The sequence below is a fragment of the Macrobrachium rosenbergii genome, chromosome 53, assembly GCF_040412425.1.
Source record: "Macrobrachium rosenbergii isolate ZJJX-2024 chromosome 53, ASM4041242v1, whole genome shotgun sequence".
Taxonomy (NCBI): Eukaryota; Metazoa; Arthropoda; class Malacostraca; order Decapoda; family Palaemonidae; genus Macrobrachium; species Macrobrachium rosenbergii.
In genome coordinates this window covers 31478463-31485323 of record NC_089793.1, presented here as the reverse complement: position 1 = coordinate 31485323, position 6861 = coordinate 31478463, and the positions used below count along the sequence as shown (strand labels likewise).

Sequence of the window (6861 nt, the reverse complement as noted above, 5' to 3'; positions counted from 1 at the left end):
ATTATCAAAGAATAGATAGAGCTTTAAGAAGGATTTTAGAGGAGTTAAGCAGTTAACAGAATAAATGATACCTTAAAGAAAATTACGGAAGGTTAAACATGTAAGTGAGATAATGATAGATGGGAGGATGAAGATGGTTTGGACACATCCCTCGTAACCACGCTTGGGAGAACAGTGATTGCTGATGTCAGCTAGGCTCCTATGGGCACCAGAAGAGTTGGAAAACCTTAGATCTACTTGAATTAGAACTGAGACTGGAGGTAAGTGGAGATTAGTGGGAGATAAAGCACAGGAAAGACCTGCGACCTCAGATTATGTAACGGTAAATTAATTGGTCAATACAGTAACTGACGTCACACCTTTGGTGGTCACTGGTATCAAGGTACACTAAGGCCCGAGGTCTGATGCTTACTCTAAATACCCCAGAGAGAGAGAGAGAGAGAGAGAGAGAGAGAGAGAGAAAGGGTTACTTGGCACACTGATTGATTGATTAGACTTTTTTGGCGTCGTGACAGCAGAGGTCATTGATTTCGTTACCTCCCTGATGCCAGCCCGTTTCTAGTTATGATAACCAATTTTTAAACTCTCTCTCTCTCTCTCTCTCTCTCTCTCTCTCTCTCTCTCTCTCTCTCTCTCCAGCCGTGACAAACCATCAGGTATTCAGTGCACTGCAAAGTTCAACGAAACTTCACTAGTGTTATGAGCAGTTTAATTATGTATGTATATATATATATATATGTATATTATATATATATATAAATATATATATATATATATATATATGTATATATATGTATAAATATTATATGTATATATATGTATATATATACACTGTATATATATACAGTATATACTATACACTACACACATACACACATTATCCATTACATACGTCGTGTTCTGCAGCGTATTTAAAACTCATATATCAGCTTTTTTTTTTTTTATATAAAGGGACGCGTCAAAGTTTTTTTCCTTTTATAAGAAAAAATAATGAACGCCAGTTTCGTAATTAAAATTCTAGGCCGACTCGCATACCGGGCCTCAGCCGAGCACGTTAAAGGGGAGGTGTGTTCGTATGTTCGTTTATATATTTGTTTATTTTTCGTTTTTATTTCTTTTGCTTATTTATTTATTTGTTTTTAACGAATGAGTGAAGGAGTAGGAGATTTTGAACCAATCTATCTTGTAAATGAGCGACAGGAACTTTTAGAGAGAGAGAGAGAGAGAGAGAGAGAGAGAGAGAGAGAGAGAGAGAGAGAGAGAGCGCATCTTAGCATATGAACAACATGGAACACAGGACATAAATATGGTAAAAACAGAGAGAGAGAGAGGCAGAGAGAGAATGCGCATCTAAGCACGTGAATAACGTTTAACATATGGCATGAATAGGGTTAAAAACAGAGAGAGAGAGAGAGAGAGAGAGAGAGAGAGAGAGAGAGAGAGAGAGAATACGCATCTAAGTACATGAATAACGTTTAACATATGGCATAAATAGGGTTAAAAACAGAGAGAGAGAGAGAGAGAGAGAGAGAGAGAGAGAGAGAGAGAAGAGTATAAGCATACAAGCAACATATAACACAAGGCATAATTAGGGTAAAAACCGAGAGAGAGAGAGAGAGAGAGAGAGAGAGAGAGAGAGATGTGTCCGTTCCCCCTCAATCTCACTCGGGAGACTCTGCTGCAGTCATGAGTCACCGAGCGATGGCCTGACATGTGGAAAAGGGGAAGGAGAGTGGTTGGGTAAGGTAGGGGGATGGGGTAGGAGGAGGTAAGTGGAGAGGAGAGGAAAGGACAAGAAGAAGGGTAAAAGCAACAACAGTCACGCAAAGGAGTAAGCGAAGAGGGCGGGAGAGGGGAGGGGGTTTGAGGGTGGGTTAAGGTTACACAAATGCACCACGCCCACAAATCTACTCTTTTTCTGATGGTTGCCAGTTTATTCATACAAATGTGAGGGATGTTTGTTTCAAGTCTTTTACTGATATGTTTGTACATTCCTCAGGTCTATTATACACACAATATATATATATATATATATATATATATATATATATATATATATATATATACATACATACATACACACATAAGTATATATACACATATATATACTAGACCTGTACAAGAATCCAAGCATACAAATGTACATACACATTTTCGGGTACTGTGTCCTGACCATGAAAAATAATAAGCAGTTTCCATCAGTAATAAATTTATATATATTTTATGTTCATAAAAGTAACGATGATCTCCCTAGTTTGAGATCCAATTTTTTAACTGTAATAGTGTCCAGTTTTTCCAAGACAATTTAGTCATTAGAATGAATCAAGACCTGGCCTTGAGTCTCTCTCTCTCTCTCTCGCACATGGCAGTTGGGATCCCATGAACATATGCAACCTTGAAAAGAGCAATAACCTAGACCTTGGCCAGGTGGTTTTGTCCTTATCAGCGATTCATCCTTCCAGTACCTCCTCCTCCTCCTCCTCAAGGGCTGACTTCATGAAACGCAACGATAGTGACCTCGAGGTTAAGCATGAGGGTTGATTAGTGTGCAAGGGACACCGGCTGTCTGTGCCTCTAGGGTCGTCCTTCAACTCTCTCTCTCTCTCTCTCTCTCTCTCTCTCTCTCTCTCTCTCTCTCATTTGAATACTGTCTCCCAGAAATTATTGTCAGTGCTTGAATACTGTCTTCCAGAATTCAATGTTAGAGTTTGAATAATGTCTTCCAGAATTCACTATCAGATATTGAATACTGTCTTCCATAATTCACTGATAGAGTCTGAGTACTGTCTTCCACAATTCATTGGCAGAGTTTGAATACTGTCTTCCAGAATTCATTGGCAGAATTTGAATACATTCTTCCGGAATTCATTGTCAGACTGTACTGTCTTCCAGAATTCATTGGCAGAGTATAAATACTATCTTCTAGAACTCATTGTCAGAGTTTGAACACTGTCTTCCAGAACTCACTGTCAGAAATTAAATACTGTCTTCGAGAATTCATTGTCTGAAATTGGATATTGCAACCTAGAATTCTTTGTCAGAGTTTGAATATTGTCTTCCAGAATTCATTGTCAGGGTTTGAATAGTGTCATTTCAAGGCTTGACAATACTTTCACTGTTTTGTTGTTCCCTTCCCTCTCCCATTTTTTAATCCCGAACGTGGTGGGATTTGGGATTTCCCTCAAATTTGTTTTTTTATTTACTCCCAAAACACGAAGGGATTTATGACTCGAAATGAAAGGAGTCACGATTAATCATCTCCGGGTAAGGGATGATTAGGTTCCATCTGTATGGGAAACAGAGGGAAACGTGATGCGAGATTGGGGCAGTGTAGGCTTATTCCAGGGGAGAGAGGGAGAGAGAGAGAGAGAGAGAGAGAGAGAGAGAGAGAGAGAGAGAGAGAGAGAATGCTGTAATGTTATGTATGTGTATATATATATATATATATATATATATATATATATATATATATATATATATATATATATATATATATATATATATATATAACTTGACCAACCCCGGGGCTGCCAGGGAAAACTCTGAATGACAATCAATCATTTACCTTAGAAAGGAAGTAACACGTGGTGTGGTTTGATTAATATGGTTATTTAAAGCATTGAATTCTAGACAGAATTATTGTTCACAGAAAAGAAAAGCATTTTCAATAATAGTACACATACTTTACAGGACAAAAAAATTCAAAGGAGATGCAGGAAAATTTTTTGTAAGCCGCCACTGCAGAGCCCCATTCTCAATAGGCGCGGACAATACCAAGTGTACGAACCTACTTCCCGACACTCCACGTTTCACACCAGTCCAAAAATGTTATCCCATGCCTGGGTCTTAGCCGGGACCCGCAGTAAATATGGTATCCCGGAGGGAGGGGGTACGGGTTTGAAACCTACACGAAAACCTTCCTTAGGTCAAGTGAGGGCCGCGGGCAAAATTTTGTCTAGATAGGTAAGGCGGTTCGGATTTCTGTAGAGCACAAGTTTACAAGTTTAGTTACATTCACATTTATATATATACAGTGTATATATATATATATATATATATATATATATATATATATATATATATATATGTAAACATATATATATATATATATATATATATATATATATATATATATATATATATATATATATATATATATATATACATACATGCATACTGTAATATGAATGTATGTATACGTATAGCGTAAATATGACTGTGTACATATGTGTATATTCTTTTAATGCCAGCCTGCTTCAACTGTGTAGAATATACATAAAAAAATTTATTAGTCAACAACAACGTAATACGTTCAAAACCAAATCCCAGATTTCTAGTCTACATCCTATTAAGTACATCGTACAAGAAGAAAAACTACCAAGGAAAAACATCTGCCGATAAAGGAATATATACAGTACTCACGCAAGACAGCTGGATGCGGATGCCCGAAGAGATAAGCCAGAAGCAGGAGACAGATAACGTTTATCTGAAAGACAAGAAAAAAAATCGGTTTCAGATGTATCCACGCATGCGCACTGAGTGTGGTCCGCACACTTTGCGATTGTATCGGGTGTCAGGACGAATTAAAAATTGAAAATGTAAAGTTTAATTAGTAGAGCTTAAGTTTGTGTGTGTGTGTGTTTAGGAGAGAGAGAGAGAGAATGTGTTTGTGTTGTGTGTGTGAGAGAGAGAGAGAGAGAGAGAGAGAGAGAGAGAGAGAGAGAGAGAGAGAGAGAGAGAGACTTGTTATGGATGGTGGAAAACGACGAGGAGGGGTGTGATAATGGCCCTTAGTCAAAACAAGAGCCATGGTCCCAGAGATGCTGTTGTGATAGGGAGTATACACACAGGCCCATGATTAACAAACAAGGACGAAGAGAGAGAGAGAGAGAGAGAGAGAGAGAGAGAGAGAGAGAGTGAGTTGGGGGCAGGGGTAGAGTGGTTGGAAGGGTGTTTGAGAATTACCTAGAAATGAAATAGGGCGTTCAGTTTGCTCTCTCTCTCTCTCTCTCTCTCTCTCTCTCCTCTCTCTCTCTCTCTCTCTCTCTCTCCTCCCCTCGAGAGAATGAATGAAGTCTATACATCATTAAGTCGGATACTGTGACAAAACAACGTTTTAATTCTTTAGTTCATTCATTTTGAATTGATGATTTTTATATATCAATACATAACTGTATCTGTTGATGATTTCAGTGACATTTATTTGACATTTTCTGTTTCCGCTTTCTCCTCAAATACCGGAATTAAAATCTGACGAAAGTTTGTCTTGCTAAATAATGGTGTTTGATCCTTTCACTTGATGAACGGTTGCTATTTTTGAATCACAATAAGACAACTGTGGTACTCAAGGAAGGAGAAATTGAACTATCATAGGATTAATTTTGTTTGTAATCTAGTATAACTTTATTCTTTTACCATAATCATCAATATACATAACACAATTCGATATTATTTAAAAAAAAGAAAATAGACGAGAGGCAATGCGAACTTTTATCAAGACTTGTCAAAACATAAGCACTGTCTTTCACTTAATAGCCTGGGCTTATAAATTAATTTAATTTAAAGTTTTTAATGTCTATTTCAAGTGAAAGGAGTCACTGACTTCAGTGAAATGCAGATATTATCTTCAGTTATTCGCACGTGAATATTTTTTTTGAGAATTACTAGATACAAGAACTAATTTCTGCTTCTCACCTTCTCCGTGAGAAACAGGAAATGGTTAATTTCGAAATCAGTACAATTTTACTTGGTCGCTCCTCCATCTGACTACATGGTGATAATAATAATAAAAACAAGTAAAAAATGCGCCGAAGTTTCTTCTTCGAGTTTTCTGTACGGCCACGGCCCATGAAACTCTCAGCCGCGGCCCATGAAACTTTCAGCCACGGCCCGGTTGTGGTATGTTCTGTTGGCACCTATAGCGTTGCCAGACGCACGATCATGGCTAACTTTAACCTTAAAATAAAATAAAAACTAGTTGAGGCTAGAGGGCTGCAATTTGGTATGTTTGATGAATGGAGTGTGGATGATCAACATACCAGTTTGCAGCCCTCTAGTCTCAGTAGTTTTTAAGATCTGAGGTGGCCAGAAAAAGTGCTGACGGACAGACAAATAGCCATATCAATAGTTTTCTTTTACAGAAAACTAATAATAATGATAATATAATAATAATGCCAGATTACGTTTTGAACTCTACTAGATTTACAAACGTCTCTCTCAAATATTGTAAAAGCAATAAGGTTCCTTCACCGTTGAAAACAACAGCAAAAAATTATTATTATTATTATTATTATTATTATTATTATTATTATTATATTCCCCCTCCGTACCAGATGTGGGATACAGAAAATTCATACCTGATTTCAAACTTGAAGCACTTTACACAAAATTAGCACACAAGAAATGATTTCTTTAAGAAATAATGGCATCATTTGTAGTGTTCCGTAAAAATTCTGCTGCTTACGTGTTTATGCGTCTTCTCCCGGATCTACGAGAGTTCTTATGATTTGTGAAGTTCGTTATCGGAGATAACGATTACAGAATTGCGGATGTTAATGGTATGCTTATTTATATATTTGGATAGTTCGTCTTTGTAAAATGACTATGTATTTATGTATGTATGTAAGTATATGTGTATATAAATACAATATATATATATAAAGTGAGAGAGAGAGAGAGATTGACTTTACCTCATAAGTTGCAGTAATTTATATTTACTTGAATATTCTCTCTCTCTCTCTCTCTCTCTCTCTCTCTCTCTCTCTCTCTCTCTCTCTCTAGTTTCTGAGAAAGCCCCTACCACCCTTGAGAAACACCGCTCACTAGTGTAGAAAGTGAATAGGATTGTATTCAAAGGGTACC

General features: G+C 37.1%; 1 protein-coding gene and 1 long non-coding RNA gene across 2 annotated transcripts in view; one reads left to right on the top strand and one right to left on the bottom strand.

Annotated features, from left to right (window-relative positions):
• The window catches only part of LOC136834390 (dual specificity tyrosine-phosphorylation-regulated kinase 2-like), a 346235-nt gene that overhangs the window by 127192 nt on the left and 212182 nt on the right, over nucleotides 1-6861 (top strand). The gene's annotated exons all lie outside the window — the stretch shown is intronic.
• Nucleotides 4230-6861, bottom strand: part of LOC136834394 (uncharacterized) — a 260020-nt gene continuing 257388 nt past the window's right edge. Inside the window, exon 3 of the long non-coding RNA XR_010851774.1 lies at nucleotides 4230-4486. This is a non-coding gene — a long non-coding RNA (uncharacterized lncRNA). The remainder of the gene's footprint in view (nucleotides 4487-6861) is intronic.